This window comes from Bos grunniens, chromosome 9 (assembly GCF_055505025.1).
Source record: "Bos grunniens cultivar Pamir isolate PY7600 chromosome 9, Bosgru_T2T1.0, whole genome shotgun sequence".
Taxonomy (NCBI): Eukaryota; Metazoa; Chordata; class Mammalia; order Artiodactyla; family Bovidae; genus Bos; species Bos grunniens.
This window is the reverse complement of record NC_141173.1, coordinates 78,149,883-78,174,539: the sequence shown is the minus strand read 5'-3', so window position 1 is coordinate 78,174,539 and position 24,657 is coordinate 78,149,883. Positions and strand designations below refer to the sequence as shown.

Sequence of the window (24,657 nt, the reverse complement as noted above, 5' to 3'; positions counted from 1 at the left end):
TAAAGCCATATTCTGTAAGCTTATAAATTAATTCACCAGAAATTTATTTTGCAGCCATCACACATCAGGCACTATGCCAGGCCCTAAGGGTACAAAAGTAAATAAGTAATATAATTGATCATTATAATAGCTTTTATTATTGGGTACCTAACGTGTGCCAGGAACTCTGCTTCCATTATGCAATGGAATGGCCTGCAACACACCCCTAAATGAAGCATTAAGTTCCCACTTTGTCAATGAAAAACCAGGAGGAAGAAAGGAAGGCTCTAGGAGATGACATGAAAGTGGTTGGTCTCAGGGAACCCCAGTGCAGGAGCGAGATAAGCAAACTAATGTTGACGATATCCTATGGTAAATACCAAAATAGATTTTTAAAGAAAAGAAAAGAGGAGCTCAGCATAAGGGAAGGGAGATAGGAAGGAATTGGGGAAGGTAAGAAGAAGTGTGGGGGAGGGGAAGAGGGACTTGGGTGGAGGGAGAGAAGCCCAGAACAGGAAGAAGATAAATAGTCCCAGAAGAGAGATATGGATAACATGAGCTGTCTTTCAACCATACCCACAAAAGCTTCCCTCTACATTTCTGCAGGATGAAGAATGTTGCTAAGAGAAAGCAGCAGGGCTCAAGCAGTGTTTCTGGAAAGACACAGAGGCTCTGACAGAGGTTTTTTATCAGCCTGAAGAAGAGGGGGCATTTATCATGACAAGCTAATTGCTCACTTTGAGTTAGATATTGTTCTGTCTATCTAGGTACCCTAGGTGGCTATGTAATGACAGATTTTTAAACAAACAATACAAAGCTAGTATGTCCAAATGAACATCCCAAAGTAGTTAGTCACTTTAAGTATGAATGCTGATTTCAGTGTCCATATCCACCCCCTACCTCCATTGTTCAAAGCATTTCAGGTACAACCCTTTTGAAATTGCCTTCATAGCTTGCAATACATTCTTTTGAATATCTTTAATGCTGGAAACTCTTTACTGGTGGAAATGTAATATTTTGGGGTTTGTGTTAGGTCAAAAATCATTTTGAGCTAAATCCATGATGAGCGATTAAATTGGGTAAAAATAATGGAAAATGCCACCTAAATGTCAGTCACTAAGCTAAGTGTATTTTATAAATCATCTCACTTAATTTAATCCTCACCACAAATCTGTAAGATGGATATTAGTGTTCGTTTTTCATACCTCTTTAATAATTATAAAATTAGAGTATGTTCACTGAAGGAAGTCTAGAAAATCTAGAAAAGTAGCAAAAAGAAACCAAACCTCCTTCAAGTTCTCACCACTCAGATGTAACCACTATTGACATTACCATGCTTATTGGTCTAGACTTTTTCTGTGAGTGAGTCTATAAATGTGCTCTTTCACCCAAAACTAATCACACAATACATAATTTATATAATTATTCACTTAATAATATATTCTGAACAGATTTTCAACTCACTGAATTTCTTCTATAAAATCATCTCTACTTACTATTCTGTATTCTTTTATGTGGGTATTTACTACTCCAGTATTTCAATATTTCATGTGAACATTCTTCACAGAGAAGTCTTTGTGGAGTCCTGTGATCACTTCCTTCAGATAATTTTTCTAAGTAGAACTGCTGAATTCAAGACATGCATACATATATTTAGTGGCTGTCATGATTTCCCTAACTTTTAGATGAGTAAATAAAAATTCAAAGAAGTACATTGAACAAAGAAGTCATAAATCCAGAATGTAGCAGATTGGATTTGACCCAGGTCTATGACGCTCTAAAGACTGTGATCTTTTTTCCCACAGTGATAAATAAATTTCAATCAAAAATAAGAAATGTCAGTTTTAAAAAGAATTTTCATGCCTGCAACTCAAACCATTCCCAAAAGATCTTTTTTTTTTTTTTTTTTAAAGGAGTTGAAAGCACGCTTTGGATTTGCATTTGTTTTCCTAATGATCCTTTAAAGAACAAGCTCATTTCTGAGTTTATTTTTTTCTTGTTAATGTTCATTTTAAAGCACTCACTTTACTTCATTGTTACATTCATAGAAGTCAGTTCTGTCCTTTATGAATTTACAACACTATCAAGATTCTGGCCCAAGCACTGGGCTTCTGGTTGAACTGCCAAAAAGCTTAATCTCTCCAGCACTTAGACAACCTAATTGGGACAAACTTGGTTACAAATCACGACGAAAGCCACAGCCAGGTGGGGAGCCCACACCCATGTGTTTAGAATACCAAATGACTAATAGATAACCAGCCTTCTTTAAGTCTGGCTGCATTCTGATAACAGGGGAAAAAAACATTTCCCACCCAAAGTTCTACTGGTTTGTTATAAACATATAGCTTGTTCTCCTGGAAGGATGAGTGGAATGAGCAATACACGTACAACCAGCTTTCTTTCCTGCACATTTGTCATGGGCATGTGGATCAAAACGGATTAGAGAAAACCCGACTGGTAGGGGGAGTGCTCTGGAAGAGATGGGTGGGGACACTGTGCTGAAATTGTGTTTTTATAGTTAAGTCTACAAACCTTTCCAACTCGGCCTTAATTCATTGGCCCCAGGCACTCACACCACTTTGGGAACCAAGAGGATTTTAAATGTAAGGCAAAGGAGAGGACTTTAAAGATAAAAAGAAGGTTTTAAAGAAAAGGCAGAGGGGGGAGTTGATTTAGGAATTCTGATTCCAAAACTTTGTAAGGATGCTCTCAACCTCTTTGGGAGAGCCACTGGATCATCAGTACTCTGATCTGATGATCAACAAAGAGTCTTGCTTTCTCACTGTGATCACCAACCTCAACTTGAGTGTTTCACCAGCATCTCAAGTGTAACTTAACCAAGACAACTCTTGGTTTTCACCCAACCCATCATCGACCCCATCGTCCCCAACTCCACCTACTGTTCCTCCAGCTTACCCTGTCAGTAAATGGCAGCACCATGCACAGAGCTGTTGAAGCCATATGAGATTCTGCTTTTTCCCTTAACCTAACACCCCACAGGCTTTACCTCCAAAATACACCCATTCCACCCACTGATCCATCTCTCCATTCCTACTACTGTTCCCCTAGGGCAAACCTCAATAAACTGTCACCTAAAATTCTTGTTTCTCCTTCTGTCCCTTAACAGTGCTTTCTCAAGGAACCCTTTCACACTATTGGTGGGAATATCAATTGTTTTCCCCTATGGAAAACAGCATGGAGATACCTCAAAAAATTAAAACTAGAGTTGCCATATAATCCACTAATGTCACTCTTCGGCATATATCTGGATGAAACTATAATTCAAAAGATACGTGCACTATTAATAATAGCCAAGACATGCAAGCAACTTAAATGTACATTCACAGATGAATGGATAAAGAAGATGTGGTACACACACACACACACACACACACACTATGAAATACTACTCATCCATAAAAAGTAATGAAATAATGTCATTTGTGGCAACATGGATGGACCTAGAGATTATACCTAAGTGAAGCAAGTCACACAGACAAGACATCATATGATTCATCCTACATGTGGGATCTAATACGACATAAATGAACTTATTCATGAAACAGAAGTAGCCTCACAGGCATGAAGATCAGACTTGTGGATGCCGAGAGGCAGAGGTGGTTAGGGAGGGATGGATTGGGAGTTTGGGATTAGTCAGTGCAAACTATTATATAGAGGATGGATAAACCCCAAAGTCCTACTGTATACTACAGGGAACTGTATTCAGTATCCTGCAATAAACCATAATGAAAAAACAAAACAGAACACACACACACACACACACACACACACAATGCCTTCTCCACCTGATAGACCGAATAATCTTTCAAAACATAAGTCAAGCCTGTGGCTTACTAAAACACTCCAATGGCTTTTTGTCACAGAAGGCCAGACTCCTCACCATGGTTCAGAGAGCCAAATCCCTGTCTACCTCTCTGCCCTCACCTTCTGCTCCACACCCCCTCCTGCTCACCACTCAGGCCTGGCTGCTCCCCCAGGTGCCTGAAACGTACTATTCCTACTGCTCGCAACCATTCACCCTCTCAGGCCTTCATGAAGCTGGTTTAGTTCCACCATTCAGCGTTCAGCTCAAATATTATTTCCTTGGGAAACTTCCCTAATTCCCCCAACAAAAAGTGGGCCCACTTTATTTTGCTCATAGCACTCAGCACTAGTGGAGATTATCTCCTATTGGTCTATTTAATTATTTGTTGTTCTGGGTCCCTCACTAAAATATAAGCTCCTAAAAGACAAATTTGTCTAACTAACATAGCATTGCACACAAGAATACAAAACAGTGCTGAGCCCAGAGTAGTCACTCAAAAAAGTGTGTCAAATAAAAGAATCAATAAATGATGGAGAATGGGTGGATGAAGCCTATCCCCCTACTATTGCCTTAAATTCATCAAGAAAACAATTATCTGATTTTTTTGAGATTCAGGCAATAACATTATGCTTGAGAGAGATTCAGTCACTAGATAACTTACTCTGAGTTGTAAATTAGGCACTCTTAATAGTCGCATCAATTCTTAGGCTATTAGTACACTAATGCATTAGTGGCCTGAAAGAATTGACAAAGCTTCCGAAGTACATTTCTCATGACTAGCTAGAGGGTGGTGATAGAGAGAACCTGGCACGTTGTATTTTATACATTAAATCCTGTTGGTTTGAGGGAGTTTTATGTTTTAGGTTCTGCTTTTTGGATTTTAAACCCAGTTCTCTTTGCCTAAAGAATTCTAGATTTGAAAAGTAAATTCTTCTACCTCATTAGAACTAACTCAAATGTATTCCTTTTTATGGCTAATATTCCATTGTGTATATATATCAGTTCTTTATCCATTCATCTGTGGATAGACATCTAGGTTGCTTCCATGTCGTAGCTATTGTTAAATAGTGCTGCAATAAACACTGGGGTATGTGTCTTTTTCAATTATGGTTTCCTCAGGATATATGCCTAGTAGTGGGACTGTTAGGTTATCTGGTGGTTGGAGAAGGAAATGGCAACCCACTCCAGTATTCTTGCCTGGAAAATTCCATGGACAAAGGAACCTGATAGGCTACAGTCCATGGGGTCCCAAAGGGTCGGACACAACTGAGCGACTTCACTTTCACTTCACTTTTATTTCTAGTTTTTAAAGGAATATGCATACTGTTCTCCACAGTGGCTGTGTCATATAAAAAGAAATAAAAAATATAAATGGAATTAAATGCTCCAATCAAAAGAAAAAAAAAAGAACCTATTGTATAGCACAGGGAACTCCACTCAATACACTGTAATGGCCTATATGAGAAAACAATCTAAAAAAGAATGGATATATGTAGAACTGATTCATTGTGGTGTACACCTGAAACTAACACAACATTGTAAATCAGCTCTACTCCAATAAAAAATTCTAGAAAAAAAAGTAAATTATTTAAGACATCTGACTATAATTTTATATCAAAATGCTGAAATAATTGATAATATTTAGATTATTCATCCTATCATCTAGGATTTGGACACAAAAAATATATGTATGTCTATATACTTACACATAAAAGCGCACAGAGATAAGAACCATTAAGCATGAATGAGTTCACTGTATGCATGAAACTTTCTCAGTATATAATGCATGAGTGGCAAAAATAGGTCAAACAGTGGGAACCTCCACATATTTGAAATCTTTATGAAGACAATGCTGTTGTCACATCACTTGTTGCCTCAGAGCTTCAAACTCGAGTCCTGTGAGAAATGTGAAGCAAAATAATAGCTCTTGTGTGGCAAATTACAGCAGCACTGAAGGCTAGGGTTCTGGTGCCTTAATAGGGACACATTCTTGTGGCTAAGACAGTGCTTCCTGGTTGTCTGCTCTGAATGAAAAGGATTTTCCATATGTGTTTTCATAATGAGTGTTAGGATTTGGTCATATATTAATATTTTATCCAAATTGTGAAAAGCCAGTGGTAGCAATTCAATATTCTAGTCATGATCTAAATGGCATGCTTACTTTTCTTCATAGCAGCATTGTGGGGGAATACCCTTTAAGCCACCCTCTTAATACCAGGCTTATTTTTTATTTCAGTGTTTATTTCAGTATACTTTGCCCCACGTAAAACATGGATCCCATCATTTCAGTAAAGCTGTGTCCCTGTCAGATAACAAGAAACCTGGGCTGTTCAGAAGCAAGAAATAGAGAAGTTTTGTGATAGATAATTTTGGTGGCTCGGATGTTCCCTGAGTTACTCTTCAGGGTGGGGGTGGGGGGTGTGGGGGGGGTTGGTTGAACATTCATTTCTCTGTAAATCTCCAATAAAAATGTTAGCAACCATAGGGCTCATATTTCTCAGATTTACCTCCTCTCTCCCAGGTCATTTTGTGCTTTTTTAAAAAATGATTTCTCTGGCCATGTCTGTAGCAGATGTTGCTTTATTGTTTGCTAACATTATGCTAACATTACACTTACCAAACAGTCTGTGGAGCCTGACTTCTGTCAACACAGTCTACGGGTTATGGCACAAGCTGGGAGATTTTTCCCAGCTCCAGTCAATGACTCCCTTTAGGCAAGTTGCCTAACATCATCAGTTTCCACATGTAGACACAGGACTCCATGATAATATATAGCTGAAGCCTTTGGAGGAAAGGCCACATTCCTTGTTTCTCAAACTTTCTCCTTGAAGACATATTAAAAGTTTTCTGACTTTTCAGATAACAGAAAGACCCATCATTTAAAAGTGACCTTTCCCTGCTTACATGTCAAGCATATTTTTAGACCTTGCTTTTTAAATACATCTTTGTATCTCAGATATACAACTGTCTCTTTTGAAATTTTAAAGTATTTTCCAAGACTTGAATGTGAGTGGACTCAAAGACAGATTATCAAGGTATCATTCTGGAGATACAATATATTGCCAATTTATTTTACCTTTACTAATACATATATAACATTTTTCTATGAGAACCCTTCTAGGCCAGTTGAGCAATATGAATCATTTTTTTCTTTGCTTTAAGGCTAATTGAGGTTCAAGTCAACAGTCTTCAAGCACAATTCAGGGCCAAGAACAGTGGAGAAATAATGAAAAATGAGGCATGAACTCTTCCCTTAGGGGAGTGATGATCCAAGAGTAGGCAGGGACTTGTAACAAGCCATAGTACACAGCCACAGTAAATTAGGACTAAATGAAATGCAAACTTGCTCTGAGTTAGGGATGGAGACCATTGAGATAGGTGAAGACTTCAAGAAGACAATGACCTTTAAGGTGGATCTTAAATGAACTCGAATTTCAATATCTAACCATGCACTGTGCATGCATGCTCACCTGTGTCCAACTTTTGTGACCCCACGGGATTTTCCAGGCAAGAGTGCTGGAGTGGGTTGCCATTTCCTCCTCCTGGGGATCTTCCCGACCCAGGGATCAAACCCATGTCTCCTGCATTAGCAGGTGGATTCTTTACCACTGAGCTACTTGGAAAACCCTCAATACCTAAAGCAATGACTCAAGACTTAGAACTTTGAAGAAGTAGTGATTCTTGGTTTTAGGAATTCTGGTTTTTTGGTGTTTGTTTTTGTTTCCATGCTGGGTTATTTTTAAGTGTTAAATATTGCAATTGTTTATGGTATATCACTCGCATTTCCAAGTTATTGAACATCTGTAATTCAAAACATTTACCTCTTGAAATTATTACTGCAGTTAAAAGTTCAAATCAAACAAAAGTACATTTATTTAGAAAGGCTCTTGACCACATTCCCTCACCTGTTTGAAACCCTTCCAAGATATTTTACTGTCGCTTTAATTACCCTTTCTGGGGTTTATATTTATTAGTCTTTTGCATTTCCTTCCAGAGGATAGAAGTAGGGGAAAGCGCTTGATGGAGGATTGGAGAAGGAGAGAAAGGCACGCCTCAGGCACAGTTCCAAGACTTTCCCACCCTGCTCACCCCCAACCTCCCCAGCCTAACCTCTTTTGTCTTCACAATGGGATTCTCTTGGTTACAGCCATTCTCTGAGGTTCTAACTCTTCCCACTAGGATAATTTATGTTAGTCTGCATCTTCTTCCCCAATCATACTGCCTAGGGAGAATCCCGCTGAAAGAGGGGATGTCTCAGGCCTGGAGACTGGCGGAATAGCATTTGATTAGACAGAAATGTAATCAGAGCTCACTGTTCTATAAATGTATCACATGAACTAAATACCAAAATTTCCATATCTTTGTTTCACTCCATAATTATAATCACTATGAGGGAATTATTAATATAGATACTTGAAGCATTTTGATAGTACTTTGTGTTCTATTGAATGTGTTTGGGGTGGGGGGCTGAGGGGCAAATATTTGAGACATATATTGGGACATACTTATCCTAAGAAGTTATTCTTTGTTTATCTGAAACTCACATTTAACTTCAAATCCTGTATTTTTATTTGCTAAACCTGGAAAATCTAAAAAAGAAGCTATTCAATTTGGAAACTGCAAGTTCACTACAATCTTCGAAAGATCAGTTTCCAAACAAGTCACGGGGAAGCCAAGTCACCGGAAGAGAAGCTCTGAGTGATTATAAGGAAGGAGAGACAAGAATAGATGGTTTCTCCCAGAAACTGGACATTGGAAGGAAAGAGATGTGTTGCTATTTGGTTAATGTACAGACTTTGTGGATATACCCAAAACAATGACAGATTCAGTTAAATAAATAAAGGAATCTATGTGGTTAAGACTAGATATCATCATCTCAATAGGCTGTGCTCCAAAGTCTGTCAGGAAGCATTAATCAGCCATTTCGCTTTTTAAAACAATTAGCATGAATGTACCATTTCTGATTCTTATGTCCAAATAGAAATTCTGAATATTATAATTAATCCAATTTTACCTTTTTAAATACTAATTAGAAAGTATGCGTTTACCTTAGGCAAAATTTTAAAGAAATAACAGACTGTGTCAAAAGAATCTGAGAAGATAACAATCTGGGAGAAAATATTTGAAACATACATGCCTAATGAAAAACAAGTTTGTGTCCAGAATATATAAGGAACACCTAAAAAAAGACAAGAATAAGCTAACAGCTCAATAACAAAAAGGGCATACAAAATGAACATTTAACCAAAGCAGAAACATATACTTAGAAGCTTAATCTTTTTAGAAACAAAGGAAAATAATACTAAATCCACTACAAAATACCAGGTCATATCTACTACATTGGCAAGAACTTGAAGGTCTAACTACCACAGAGGTTGAAGAGAATGTGGAGCAATGAGAACTATCAGCCACTGAGTGTGAACTGATTCACTGATTTTGGAAAACAATCTGGTATTATTTAGGAAAGTTGAAGGCATGCAGATTCCACTTTTTATACTCAAGAAAATCTTGCTTGTGTACATAAGGATACATACACAAGAATGTTCCTGATAGGCTGCAAACAACCTAGGTATAAACCAAAAGGGAAGTAAGCACATAACCTGTGGTATGTTTATGTAACTGAACACAGCAGAGAAGACTAATGAGCCACATGCATATGACTCAATCTAAAAAATAAAATTCTAAACAAATGAGCAAACCACAGAAGGCATAAAATATTATGCCTTTCATATAAAGTTAGAAAACTTGCCAAACTATAACTATTTATTATTATCAATACTATATGTATATATATATATGTTATATGTATATATAGACCCTTTCCATTACACTTTGGCCATCATATATGTTTTCCCACATGTACAGTACCATAAACATACATAGTTTTACCATATGTATAATATCACAGTTTTATATGTATATAAATTACAAGGAAAAGATTAAAATGATAGATGCAAAAGTCAAGATAGTGGTTACCTCTGGAGTGAGAAATAATGACAAGGAGCTTCAAAATAATGAGAAATATTTTCTTTCTTAACTAGATGGTAAGCAAAGGGGTATAGTTTGTTATAATACTTCTTATTTTACATCTATTAAAGATTTCATAATTTTTCAAGAGAAATACATATAAACTCTCATTATCAAACAACTTTTGCAGAAACTGAGTTTGTTTGAATAAAGATTATACATGTGTAGCATACACAATTTAGCCCTCTTCTGTCAACATATAGTGAGACTTGTCAGGCCAGCATGGGCTTAAAGCATTCAGAACACTGCATATTCAGCATAGCTGGGAAGTTGTTGCATCAGTGCTAATCACTGGTTTTATAGCTCTGCTTTGTGTTTAAGATTGAGCCTTTGAAAAACCACCCCACCCAGAATGTTACACGGAATCTCCAAAACATGTTTTTCAAGTGCTATGAGACCCGAAAATTATTTGCCATAATGACAAATGATCCAATGAACACTGAATCCAAAATATTCTGTGATTTTAAAGACTGAGGTATGGGAATACAGAAAGCACACAATCAGAGTTTCTCCTTGGAATAAGTTTATGTGTAGATTAACTTTATTCCACACCAAGTAGATTCTATAAAATCTAGAACCTGAAACTCACCAAAGGTCAGTTAATGGGAGTCTGACTGGCTCAGGGAGGCCCCCGTGGCTTCTTTTCTGTTGAACTTCACCTCTGTTACCATCACCAGGTGTTCCTGTCCACAGATCATTAGCAAAAATGTCAAGACCCTCTGACAATTGTCAGAGGGCCAGTATACAACTCACTCGCGGATTGGCTCAGACTCTAGACTTATACTGGATAAAAGACAATTCACTCTCCTTTGGAGGAAAGAAGGAGATCCTCATTTTCTGATATATATTACTTCAGGAATTACTTTTTCACCATTTCTGATACTAGAAATAGAATTAGAAATGTTTTTAAAATAGAATTTTAAATGTCTTACCGCATAGAAATGCAAAATATAACAATTCTAATTGTCTCACTAAGAATTGTCAGCATACCAAATTAACCTTGCGTATTTACCACTGCCATTTTGTTCCTTGTCTCAGAGCTATGTCAGAGAACACTCCCAAACTACTGTGAGAAAGGACTAGAAACAAGATTCCATTGCTAGGCTGCTGTCATTTAAACAGCCCTTTTTTTTTTTTTCCTGAGAATGTTCACAATCTTTCATATACTCTCACTCATAGCAGACTGCTTTTTAGAACTCGCCATCCTTTTTCAGGTATCATTTCCTTGCTGATGTCAGTAGATTGATGTCCTGTTATTGTTTGCCTTACACATATTGCTTGAGTGATTGAACTAGTGCTATCTTCTATATAAGGTAAGATTCATGAGCTTTGTGACAGCAATTTCCCACCTAGGACCAGCCTTAGTTCGAATTTGAGATTGCAGCTGTATTCCTGGTGGCTAAAGCAACTGAGATGCAACCTCTAGATAAATGGGACACAGCAAAGCCCTGTTCCAGCTGGACTACTACAACAGAAAAGTTTAAAGATGATACTTCATAATACAGGATGTTTACAAAAAGTTTCTATGTGATAATTTTTAAACAGCCTGATGCAAAAGCAAATGAATATAACTAAACATAAAACCAGAACAGAGAGATATCACTTATACAAGTACAGATAGGGCTTCCCTGGCTACTTAGATGGTAAAGAATCTGCCTGCGATGCAGGAGACATGGGCTCAATCCCTGGGTCGGGAAGATCCCCTGGAGAAGGTAATGGCAACCAACTTCAGTATTTTTCCTGGAGAATTCCATGGGTAGAGGAGCTTGGCAGGCCACAGTCCATGGTGTCGCAAAGAGTCGGACGCAACTGAGCAACTAACACACACAGAGCAACAGAGAGATGTACTTCATACAAGTATAGACAGAGAATCAAAAGGCTGTATAGGTCATATCCATACGGTCAGTGGTGAATATGAAACTCAAACCCTCTGTTTTCTAATTTTTCCACTAATTAAATGGGAACCATAGCTCCATTCTCCTCCTAAGGATGTTGGAAGGATTCATGATGCAATGCTTATGAAGAACTCCAATTTCTTTCAAGGAAACAGTCTATGTAAAACACAGTCTTATATTGTTCTATCCAACCATAACCATGCTCTGCTTGTTGAAAACTCAACTTCTATACTCCCAAAAGGAGAAGCTAGCATTCTACTACTATACTATTTGTAGTTAGCTTACTTTGAGAAATAGGATGATATAAACAGATGGACAAACTTTAAAGTGTATCTTGAGATATATGATATCTCCTCAATTTTACTTCTTTCCTTCTACAGATTGCCTACATAAATATTATTTTTAACAACAAAAACTTATTTTTAATTAGTGCCCTACTTTCATTGTCTCTAATTGCAGAGTTAGTGTTCTTGCCTGGAGAATCCCAGGGATGGGAAGCCTGGTGGGCTGCCATCTATGGGGTCGCACAGAGTCAGACACGACTGAAGTGACGCAGCAGCAGCAGCAGCAGCAGGGCAATATCAAATATCAATCAAGAATGCTTTGGAAAACCACTATTCTCACTTGGCTGAGAAAGAGATATTAGTGAATAAAATAAGGGTAAGGTGCATGGAAAAAGAAAAGCTCTTATCTTGATAAGGGTGAAACCTGTTTAGAATAAGAAAACTAAAACCCACATCACCTCAACTGGAGGATGGAAACAGGAGAGAAAGAGACTTATGGTTGTTCCAGATTCCTGCCCCACAGCTGTGTTTTGAATTGCACCATGGGTTTGATGTCACATCATCTGACTACATGGTCTCATGGTTCTACTCTCTACCCTCAGGAATTCCTAGTCATAGTGTTTGCCTACATTTAACAGGTTAGGGCCAGTACTCAATGGGGTCACTGTTCTGTCCTAACTTTTAGAAACTTTTTTAAAGGAAAATTCGGAATCTTCTTACAATGAAAACTGCACTGGAAAAGGTAGCATAAATATGACTTCATTTTTTTAAAATCTCAGTTAAATATTGTCCTAATAGGAAGCCCTCTTTCCCCAAACTTGAAGCTGGAACGATAAAAAGCATTTGTGTAGACCTCAAACAAATTGGCAGTTCACACTCCATTGATTTTGTTAATAACTTATTGAACTCATATTAAGGATTGTGCTTCTTGATTTGAGAAATACAAAGATGATTTAGCTAAAATCTTGCTCTGAAGATTATATTCCATCAGTACGGGTAGCAGTAGGGAGGAGAATAAAAACCTGAAATAAGCACACAAGTCAATATAATCAGGTAAGTATCAATGAGAAGTACAAACTGCATTGGGGTTAATGAGGAAGAGAATATATTTGATTGAGGGATACTGCTGCTGTGCGACGCCATAGACGGCAGCCCACCAGGCTCCTCCGTCCCTGGGATTCTCCAGGCAAGAACACTGCAGTGGGTTGCCATTTCCTTCTCCAATGCATGAAAGTGAAAAGTGAAAGTGAAGTTGCTCAGTTGTGTCCGACTCAGCAATCCCATGGACTGCAGCCTACCAGGCTCCTCCGTCCATGGGAGTTTCCAGGCAAGAGTACTAGAGTGGATCGCCAGTACCTTCTCCAGATTAAGGCATAAAGAAAGTCTTAATGGAGAATGTAATGTTTGAGATGGACTTTAAAATATGGTTGGAATTTGATGAAAAAAAGTAACAGAAGACAGGAAAAATTGACACAAATGTAGGAAGGAGAAAATTTTATGGTAGATTCGGAGAACATCAACTAGCCAAATTTAAATGAAGTGTGGAATTCTTATACTGGAATAAAGGATGTTGGATAAAAGTAGTGGAGACTAGATCAGGAAGGGCCTTGAAGGTCACAATGAGGAGTAAGAACCTAATTAAAGTGTTAGTTGCTCAGTGGTGTCCAACTCTTTGCAACCCCATGGTAGCCTGCCAGGCTCCTCTGTCCATGGAATTCTCCAGGCAAGAATACTGGAGTGGGTTGCCATTTCCTTCTTCAGGAAGAACTTAATTAAAGGGACCCTCAAAGGAGGAGATACTTTGAAATTAAACTAAAAGGATCTTTCAAGGTTTTTGATCAAGAAAGCAGCAAGATTTGACCTATGCTTTAGGATAAATTTGTATGCAGGTCAAGAAGCAACAGTTAGAACTGGACATGGAACAACAGACTGGTTCCAAATAGGGTAAGGAGTACATCAAGGCTATATATTGTCACCCTGCTTATTTAACTTACATGCAGAGTACATCATGAGAAATGCCGGGCTGGATGAAACATAAGCTGGAATCAAGATTGCTGGGGAAAATATCAATAATCTCAGATACACAGATGCCACCACCCTATGGCAGAAAGCAAAGAAGAACTAAAGAGCCTGATGATGAAAGGGAAAGAGGAGAGAGAAAAAGTTGGCTTAAAATTCAACATTCAGAAAACTAAGATCATAGCATCCGGTCCCATCACTTCATGGCAAATAGATGGGAAAACAATGGAAACAGTGACAGACTTTATTTTGGGGGGCTCCAAAATCACTGCAGATGGTGACTGCAGCCACAAAATTAAAAGGCACTTGCTCCTTGGAAGAAAAGCTATGACCAACTTAGATAGCATATTAAAAAGCAGAAACATTACTTTGCCAATAAAGGTCTGTCTAGTCATAGCTATGGTTTCTCCAGGAGTCCTGTATGGATGTGAGAGTTGGACTATAAAAAAAGCTGAGCACCAAAGAATTGATGCTTTTGAATTGTGGTGTTGGAGAAGACTCTTGAGAGACCCTTGGACTGCAAGGAGATCCAACCAGTCCATCCTAAAGGAAATCAGTCCTGAATATTCATTGGAAGGACTGATGCTGAAGCTGAAACTCCAATACTTTGGCCACCTGATGTGAAGAACTGACTCATTGCAAAAGACCCTGATGCTGGGAAAGACTGAAGGTGGGAGGAGGAGGGGATGATAGGACAGGATGGTTGGATGGCATTACCAATGGACATGAGTTTGAGTAAGCTCCAGGAGTTGGTGATGGACAGGGAAGCCTGGCATGCTGCAGTCCATGGGATCACAAAGAGTTTGACACGACTGAGCAACTGAACTGAACTGAACTGAACTTAGGATAAATAAATTGTCTACAGTTGTATAGACTGATTATATAAGGGGTACCAGTGAGAAGAGGAGCAGTTATTCTAAGAAATAGTGGGAGTCTATACCTGGGTGTGGCAGCAGGCATGCAAAGGAGAAAGAAAAATCAGAGCTAAAGTCATGAATTAGGAACAACCAGGAATAAACTAAGAATTCAGTGGAAGACCTGAGTTGAAGGAGAAGGTAACCACTTCAACTGGGGACATATTGGCAGATTCCTTGTTTTCTGGAATGTCACTAGGATCATGCTCAAAGGGCTGTAGAGCCTGTAGTATTTGTGTCCGTTTGGTAACTTACTGAAAAAGAAAAAAACAAAGATAATTTGAGTTCATATGAACAGCAAGGGCAGCAATGGAGAGTACAAAAGGACAGAAGATTCCAGATAGATATGACATACAAATTTTTTAAATGAAAATTAAACTATCTCTATTTTTAAGTGACATGATGGAATCCCTGGAAAACATTCACTATTCAGTGATAAGATAAAACAATAGAATAATTCAGCAAGATATTGGAATATAAAATTAACATGTAAAATTCAACAGTCTTCAATGTTTTGCAAAGTCACAAAAAAGATAAAGTAATTAGGAGTAAATTTAACAAGCAGTATGAGACTCTTACATGAGAAAAATTTTAGCACTTTACTCTTGAAAGACATGAAAATGGACATCAAAAAATGAATTTTCTTTTCTCTTGAATAGGATGGCTCAATATTACAAATATATTTATTAGCTCTCCTGAACTTATTATATAAATTAAAGTGAAATGAGCAAAACATAAATACTTGGTTGGCCAAAAAGTTTTTTCAGGTTTTCTCCATAACATTTTTTGGAAAAACTCAAACAAACTTTTTGACCAACCCAATAGTTCACACACACACAATAGAAAGGGACACAAACAGATAAACATATGCAAAGATGTTCAACTTTTACCGTAACAAAAAAAAAAAGTATAAGTTAACACTATACTAATTCTATACTGACATTCTCACCTATCAGATTGGCACAAATTTAAGGGATGACAACACATTCTCTCACACCTTGGTGGGAATGAAAAAACAGGATAAACCCCATAAAGGAGAATTTAGCAATCTTTAACAAAATTACATATGCATTTACCCTTTGATCCAACAATTCCATTTCTAGGAATTTATCTCAGAGACATACCTTCAGAAATCCAAAACAGCATGTGCACAAGCTTATTCACGGTTAAATTATTTGTATTATCAAAACACTGGAAACACCCTAAATGCTCATCCCTAACAGGGCAGTAAACTGTGGAACAGACACACAACAGACTAATCAGCAGCTGTAAAAACTGAAGATATCTATGAATTGTTTTGAAGTGATATCACCACAGGATATATTTTAAATGAAGAAATCGAGTTGCAAAAAGAATGTATAATATGCTATGATTTGTGTAAGAAAGATAAACCAGAAATTAACAAAAATAGTATCCTGAGCCAGAACAGAGTGGCAGGTTTGAGAATGGAAATGAGACTTTACAGAATATTTTTTATGAAGTTTTTACTTTTGAATGATGTAGATGCTTTATTTATTCACAAGTTAAATTTAATTTTAAAATGATAAAAGAAAAACAAAATGCTAAGGTTGAACACAAATAGAAAGACATCAATATCAAATATATAACTATATCAAATGGATAATACAACAGCATAATAAGCTTAATTTAAGTAGCTTTTGAAAACAGTCCTCTGGCTGTATGTCCCACCTTATGAAGTGGCTCTCAGCTGACAGTGATTTTGACCCTGCCCCCCAGAGGACATTTGATGATGTTTACATTCATCTCTCACTGCCACATTGGGGTTGAGGAGGGAGTATTGGTATCTAATATCTAGAGCCCGGGGATGGTGCAAAACATCTAACAGTGCACAGGACAACTCCTCCAACACAGAATTATCCAGCCCCAAATATAAAGAATGTTCAGCTCGAGAAACCCTATTTTAGTGGGAGATAGTCTAGGGACCAAAAAACAATAAATGATGAAGAAAGTTTGAACTTCACCGTAGATTTGTTGTTGGGAGAGGCACAGATACAATAATTCTTTAAAAACATTTGTGAATACTATGGGATAGAGAGAATGAAATTTACCAATAGTGTTCAGAATCACAGTTCTCACTGTGGTAGAAGAAAGATACAAACATGCAGAAGGGAGAGGTAAGGAACGCTGAGACTGCTTAATCTGAACTTCCACTTTAGCAAGAAGGAAAAAAACGTATCCCACTTTTCCTACTGAAAGGGCCTGAAGTGATGACACTTCAACAGCAATATGCATACTTGGCACCCAGATGACAGTTTCTCTAAAGACCATTATTCACAGGAAAGAACTGGGGCTCCTTGAAGAAGCTGCTGACTCAAGCACTGGGGGACAAGATGAACCAGAACATCTAGCTGTGCCAGGAAGCAAGGAAGGGCTCAAAGACCAATGGGGATATATTTCCAAGAACACAGGAGCCATCTTGAAGGAGCTCACATAGGCCGAATTTGGAAAAATTTAAACATGAAAAAGAATAACAATGTAAATGGATTATAATGGCTTGAATCAAACAAGAATCTATGAATCAATAGTGTTACTCCAAAACATGGGGGAGTAGAGAAAGCTCCCTTTCACAGAAGAATATCAACTACAACAGACATATTAACCTTAGAAAATCATCATTTTGCAGCCACCAATGTAATAATTGATTCAGGCAAGATCAGAAGTAGATGTTAACACCTTTGGGGAAAAGAGAAGGTCCAAACAATCTAAAACTGCTACCCCACATATTTATTAATTACAAGGGAAAAGAAAAAATCCCTTTGCTATTATACTGTTCACTTTGAACTGTCCTTTGCTACTGTGCTATTCAAATTCACTTTAAATTGTGCAACTGGGTCATACTTCAACTTAACCAAAGAATTAAGTTTTACATTACCAGTGTTGGGACAAACTGACATTACATGCTTTTTGATAGGATGCAATGAGAAGTAATGATAGGATGCAATGAGAAGTCCCCTGGACTGCAAGGAGAGCCAACCTAAAGGGGATCAGTCCTGGGTGATCATTGGAAGGACTGATGTTGAAGCTGAAACTCCAATACTTTAGCCACCTGATGCGAAAAGCTGACTCATTTGAAAAGACCCTGATGCTGGGAAAGATTGAGAGCAGGAGGAGAAGGGGACGACAGAGGATGACATGGCTGCTTGGCATCACCGACTCAATGGACATGAGTTTGGGTAAACTCTGGGAGTTGGTGATGGACAGGGAGGCCTGGCGTGCTGTGGTTCATGACGTCAAAAAGAGTCGGACACGACTGAGTGAACTGAACTGAATGAGAAGTAAACAGCATCACCTATGTAGTAGATACACACGACGCCCCCCAAACCCCGCCCAGCCCTACCACCAGGCAACATAATGCAGGCTAATGGGCTCTGGGTCAGATCCACTCTGGTTTCTATCTCACCAAGAGGAAATACACAAAGGAATATAAAAGGCTAGAGAAAGAAACATGATGGAATATTATAATCATCTTTCATTGGTTCTTGAATTTTTAAAAGAGTTTTCCAGGACATTATTGGGACAAAGAATCTAATGCAGGAGACCCTGATTCAATTCCTGGGTCAGGAAGATCTGCTGGAGAAGGGATAAGCTACCCACTCCAGTATTCTTGGGCTTCCCTGGTGGCTCAGATGGTGAAGAATCTGCCTGCAATGCAGGAGACCTGGGTTTGATCCCTGGGTTGGGAAGATGCCCTGGAGAAAGGAACAGCTACCCACTCTAGTATTCTGGCCTGGAGACTTCTATGGATTGTATAGTCCATGGGGTCACAAAGAATCAGACACCTGACTGAGCGACTTTCACTTTCATTGGGACAACAGTCAATTTTAATATGGATTGTTACATACTATATTTATGTTAAATTTCTTTCTTATAAAAATAGTATTGTGGTTATGTAGAGAAGTGTTCTTGTTTTTAGGAACTATATGCTGATGTATTCAGGGATGAGCTATAATGATGACTACAACCTACTTCTAGGAGGTTCTACATATACAGTAGGATAGATAAAATAGAAGTGGTAAAAACTTAATACCTGGTACCTCTAATACTCTATCAACTTTTCCACAAATTTGAGGTGTTTTATCTTTTTATAAAGTGTTGAAAATGGACTTGTTTAAATCAATAATCAGGAAACAATATATTATTTGGAAAACTAGTAAATGGGAGAAATCAAGCATTTATTCTGTCTTCTTTCAGTTCAGTTCAGTCACTCAGTCGTGTCCAACTCTTTGTGACCCCATGAATCGCAGCACGCCAGGCCTCCCTGTCCATCACCAACTCCCGGAGTTCACTCAGACTCACATCCATCGAGTCTGTGATGCCATCCAGCCATCTCATTCTCTGTCATCCCTTTCTCCTTCTGCCCCCAATCCCTCCCAGCATCAGAGTCTTTTCCAATGAGTCAACTCTTCGCATGAGGTGGCCAAAGTACTGGAGTTTCAGCTTCAGCATCATTCCTTCCAAAGAACACCCAGGACTGATCTCCCTCAGAATGGACTGGTTGGATCTCCTTGCAGTCCAAGGGACTCTCAAGAGTCTTCTCCAACACCACAGTTCAACAGCATCAATTCTTTGGTGCTCAGTTTTCTTCACAGTCCAACTCTCACATCCATACATGACCACTGGAAAAACCATAGCCTTGACTAGATGGACCTTTGTTGGCAAAGTAATATCTCTGCTTTTCAATATGCTATCCAGGTTGGTCATAACTTTCCTTCCAAGGAGTAAGTGTCTTAATTTCATGGCTGCAATCACCATCTGCAGTGATTTTGGAGCCCCAAAAAATAAAGTCTGACATTGTTTCCACTGTTTCCCCATCTATTTCCCATGAAGTGATGGGACCAGATGCCATGATCTTGGTTTTCTGAATGTTGAGCTTTAAACCAACTTTTTCACTCTCCTCTTTCACTTTCATCAAGAGGGTTTAAAAGAACTGTAAATCATAGTAAACAAACAGTTCATGGGGAAGTTTCGCCTCATAGAAGTCTTCTGTATAACAGAGGGAGTAGAGTAGCACCATTTATAACCTTGAATGAATGAATGGATCTAGGCATAATCATTAATGACAGCCAGTATGCTAAAAAAGAGAAATATCAGAGAGCTTATACCTCCTGTAGGAAGTAGACATCACCACTTATGAAGTAGTCTTGCCAAAATCAACCACACAAACAAAAAGCTTGAATCTGACCAACTTTCTAGATCTATCAAAGTACAAGAAAAACAGGAAACAGGGGAACAAGGGGAACATCACTAGGAAGATGCAATCATCCACACTGGGGAAGACTCTCCCAGGAAACCCACAGGACAATCAGTTCTTTCCAATCAGATCACTAGAGGGAAAACTGTGGAGGAGAGCTACAGAGGAAAAGAAACACAAAAGACCTAGGAACCTATTGCCGTTTATGTACCTTATTTGTAATTATATTTCATTCAAACAAACTCATGGGGGAAAGAATATGAGCAACAACTGGGAAATATAAACATGGCTGGGATGTTCAATAATGTTGAGGAATTATTTTTCACTATTTTTAGATACAGTAATGGTATTTTACTTATGTGTTTTTAAAGAGCTCTTACCGTTTAGAGACATACCCTGAAATATTTATGGGTGAAATAATATGATGCAGGAGATTTACTTCAAAATAATATAGAAAGAGGTATAGAGGAACCAGAGTATCTATGGATTCATATTTATTGATGCTACATAAAACTACATTATATTAATCTCTTTACTATGAAAACAATTAGATATTTGGCTTTTTCCAAAATAAAAGATTAACTGAAAAAAATTAAACAAAGAAAGCCTGGGAGAAAAAAAGTAGAAGGTGGCAGACCCTGCCTTTCTCCCCAGCATTAATTGAACTCCTGCCATGAACCACTTCCTGCTAAAGCCTTTACCTATATTACCCCATGCAGTCCTCACCAAGTCACAGCATTACAAGAAGGGTATTACAGAGATTAAGTGCATATTCCCTGGTGTCAGACCCCCCAGGTTCAAATCTCTGTTCTGCCACCACCTGTTGAGCCAATTAGTTTTAATTTCCTTACAGCTAAAATGGGGATGACAATAATATTATCTACCTCATAGGGTTGTAGTGAGGGTTAAACAACTAATTATTTTAAGTAAACTGCTTAGGACACTCCCTAGCACATAAAGACACAGTGTAAATATTAGTGCTTATTATTAAAAAGACATAGAACTGGCATAGAATCTAAGGTTTGGCTGACCCAGAGCTCATCATCCCATTAAGAAAGTGACTAACATGGTCATGAGTAGAGGTAAAATTTTGCTTTTGTCATTGATTATAAACTAAAATCCCTGAATAATTAAAGGAGTAAAGGCAAAGTGAAGATATGACATAGAAAATATTCTGAGGACTTCCATCTTCTGCTTAGAAAGTTGGAAAGAGGGTTTCTTTCATCCTAACAAAGAAAAGCTGGATAATACACAAAATCACAGTGATGGAGGAATGGAGATTACAGTGAAACCAACCAGCCTGAAATCTAAGAAAAGTGCTTCCAAATAGACAAGGGACACGAATACTACCTCACCTTGGGCCAGTCATAGGAGGAAGACATACGATTAGGAAAGAAGAACTCAGCTAACAGATTTAATGAATTTGAAATGTTGAGTATGTGATAGCTTACATACAGCATAGCTGTATGTATGTGATAGCTTAACTACTGAAGCCTTGGGAGTCACAGACACTGAGAGTCCATAGGCACTCTTAGACTCTTTTCCATGGACCTCACTAGGTGACAGTGTGAAAGACTGGAGTCAGGGCAGGAGTCTACAATGGCTTTCCTCATGGAGTGTGTCTGGAGGAGAGGAGTAGTTGCAACTTGTGGAAAGGCAGGAAGCATGGGAGAGGCACTGCAAATTACGCTGAGCCCAGACCTTTGGAGAACACCATTTCTGGAGCAGGGGCATACCTCTGAGGAAACCCCACCCTCTAAATCTGAAGTTGTTGTTCAGTCACCAAGTCATGTCCGACTCTGAGATCCCATGGACTGTAGCATGCCAGGCCTCCCTGTCCCTCACCATCTCCCGGAGCTTGCCCAAGTTCATGTCCATTGAATCGGTGATGCCATTCAACCACCTCATCCTCTGTCACTCTCTTCTCCTTCTGCCTTCAGTCTTTCCCAGTATCGAGGTCTTTGCCAATAAGTTGGCTGTTCACACCAGGTAGCCAAGGTATTGGAGCTTCAGCTTCAGCATCAGTCTTTCCAATGAGTATTTAGAGTTAATTTCCTTTAGGATTGACTGGTTTGATCTCCTTGTTGTTCAAGGGACTCTAAAGAGTCTTCTCCAGCACCACAGTTCAAAAGCATCAATTCTTCAGCGCTCTGCCTGCTTTATGGTCCAGCTCTCACATCCGTACATGACTACTGAAGTATGTGTATCATTTTTGAGTACTCTATGCCAAAGCCACTCTGGCCACCTTGTTGGGCACATCTTAAATTGCATTAAAGTATCAGCAGCAGAGCTTCAGACATGCCAAGAGAGAAATGTAGGAGTTAATAGAATTTTATATAGTAACTTAGGTGAACATTCATTTATTCAGTCATGTAATACTTATTTACTAATTTGGGGTCTGCAATAAATACTATGGATTTAAAGGTTAAAATAGATAACAGATACAGCTGCTGTCCTCACAAGTTTACTAACCAGGGGTCATGCACAGACGTTTACCACCAAGTCAACTGGGAGGAAGAAGATGGCAAGTGGGGCAGGATGGAGTCTAGGCAGATAGATCTGTCAGGGTAATCCATGATTACAGCAGAAGAATGAGAACATGCTGGTTTGTGTGTACTTGTTGAGAGGTAGAGAAAGGGTGGTGGTATCAATCCTAGAAGGCAAAGGAGAAAAGATTGTCTAATTTAAGAGTTACCAACCAGAGTAGAGTCATAGATGGACTGACCTCAAGAACGCAAAGCAGAAGACTCCCAGGAATGGAAAGGGCTGAGCCAAAAATGATAGTAATGAACACACCAAGGCTGAGCCACAGAGGAGACCTCATAGACACCCATAAGGGTGAAAACACTGCTTAAAAAGTATCTCTTATAGCCTTATTAGCTTTTCCTGCTGTAGAGTAACCAGGAAAGGTGGTGCTATTTCTTTTACCTTAAAAATCAAGTCGTGCGTGCATGCTAAATCACTTCAGTGATGTTCAACTTTGTGCAACCCTATGACTGTAGCCCACCAGGCTCCTGTGTCCATGGATTTCTCCAGGCAAGAATACTGGAGTGGGTTCCTGTGCCCTCCTCCAGGGAAAAATCAAGATATCTATAAATAATAGCTTCAATCCTTTAACTTCAACACTGAGAAACACGGAAGATTTTAGATTCTTCTACTACTAGTTCACCAATGACTACAAATGACATCATCTCCTCTACCTACATTGCCAAGATTCCAGAGTCAGAATCACTTTGGTCAGTGGTGCTGCTTCTTGAGAAGAATATGGTCATAATATAACATCCTTACAAATACAACCTAAATTTACCTATTTTTATAGACTCATTGTTCCAGAAGAATGTTCAACAAATCATTTATAGCTGTCGTTTGACTTTACATGGAGAAGGAAATGGCAACCCACTCCAGTACTCTCGCCTGGAGAATCCCATGGATGGAGGAGCCTGGTGGGCTACAGTCCATGGGGTCGCAAAGAGTCAGACATGATGGAGCGACTTCCCTTTTGACTTTACAGTTGGTAAATATTTAAGGCAAGACTATTATATACAATAGATCTACTGACCGATGTATGTGATAGATTGATACTACCAATGACGTAGTCTGGTCAAAAAACAAACAAACAAACAAACAAACCTTAATCTGATCAAGTCTCTAGATCTAACTACCAATTTACAGAAAACTCAAAGTTCAAAGGACTATATTAATTTATGTTCCTGAAGTTACATCTGTTGTATTGCATGGTGGAAATTATATATTACTGGACATCTCTTGCCATATTTGTCTTCTGTGACCTCATGCTGATAGCCTGAAATTGTCTGTAGTAGGAGTATCTACACCACAGAAAATGACAAGTGCTACAAACTAGGGCTTTCATTTCCTGAGCACCTGTTGCTAAACATTCACCAACACACCACTGCCTTACCTTAGTCCCCCAAATGCTCGCGGTCAGCAGCACCCAATACAAGCAGAAATATGCCAGAGGGGAAGCTGGAGAGGAAAGAGCCAGTGGTCATAAGTGACTGCAGTTAAACATCTTATTTTGTAATCTTAGAAAGACATAAGGCCACCACTAGAACCGTGTAGGTAAGGAGCCCTAAAATATAATCACTAGTTTTTCAATCTGCTTGGCTCATTCAAGTCTTGTTCAAATGTCATCTAATCAGAAAGTCCTTCTCTAACCATGCTAGCCAATCACTCTCTTTGTCATTCTCTACCCTTAATTGTCCTGTTTCTCTTCAGAGTACTACCAAGCATTATATTATCTATTCATAATGAACCTAGGTTCTATGAACACAGATTCTGTTTTGTTCAGCACAGTATCCTAGCACTAAGCACAGTACCTAAGGTATGCTCAAGAAACATGGGGTGAATGAACTAAACATCATGTGGAATAGCGTGGAAGGATGTCTATCAGTTCACGTCTATCGATTATTATAGAGAACGAATTACACACTATAGAAAGATACTCGGTCAATCCTCATTATCCACAGATTCTGCATTTGCA

General features: G+C 38.6%; 1 long non-coding RNA gene across 6 annotated transcripts in view; it reads right to left on the bottom strand.

Annotated features, from left to right (window-relative positions):
• LOC147366227 (uncharacterized) overlaps positions 1-24,657 on the bottom strand; it is a 514,655-nt gene that overhangs the window by 248,080 nt on the left and 241,918 nt on the right. Inside the window, exons 3-5 of one of the 6 annotated variants that reach the window (XR_015133272.1) lie at positions 24,076-24,140; positions 15,069-15,198; positions 12,893-13,033 (exon numbers count right to left, since the gene is read on the bottom strand). The exons of 3 other annotated variants lie outside the window; for them this stretch is intronic. This is a non-coding gene — a long non-coding RNA (uncharacterized LOC147366227). Of the gene's footprint in view, positions 1-12,892; positions 13,034-15,068; positions 15,199-22,604; positions 22,810-24,075; positions 24,141-24,657 lie in introns of those variants that run through there. 2 more of the 6 variants (XR_015133274.1, XR_015133273.1) reach the window with 2 other exon arrangements.